Below are 491 nucleotides of genomic sequence, written 5' to 3' on the forward strand. Positions count from 1 at the left end.
AAGGGAGAGGGATAGACAGTTAGAAACATCGATGAGAGAGAAACATTGATTAGCTGCCTCTTGCACATCCCCCACTGGGGATGAGCTTGCAACTGGGGCATGTGCCCTGACCGGGAATCAAACCGACAACCTTTCGGTGCATGGGACGACCCCCAAGCAACTGAGCCATACTGACCAGGGTGCCTCTTCCTTCTCCTTTAATTGCTTCCATTAAACCCCTTTCAGTGCCCCCTGAAACCATCATTTGACTGTCCTTCCTCTGTCAGGCTAATCTGGAGAAAATGTGCCGGACCTTGGAAGACCAGATGAATGAGCACCGGAGCATATATCAAAATATTTTGAATTGTGCTTAAGAAATTATTTGTTAATGTTTTATATTCTTCTAATGCCAGCTGAGAAGTAATGACAATATCCACTTTGATTATTTTATCACTTTTTTGTACTTTGAAAAATCAATATATTAATTTAAAAGAATATATTGAACAACCTAG

This window comes from Myotis davidii, unplaced genomic scaffold, assembly GCF_000327345.1.
Source record: "Myotis davidii unplaced genomic scaffold, ASM32734v1 scaffold1067, whole genome shotgun sequence".
NCBI classification, from domain to species: domain Eukaryota; kingdom Metazoa; phylum Chordata; class Mammalia; order Chiroptera; family Vespertilionidae; genus Myotis; species Myotis davidii.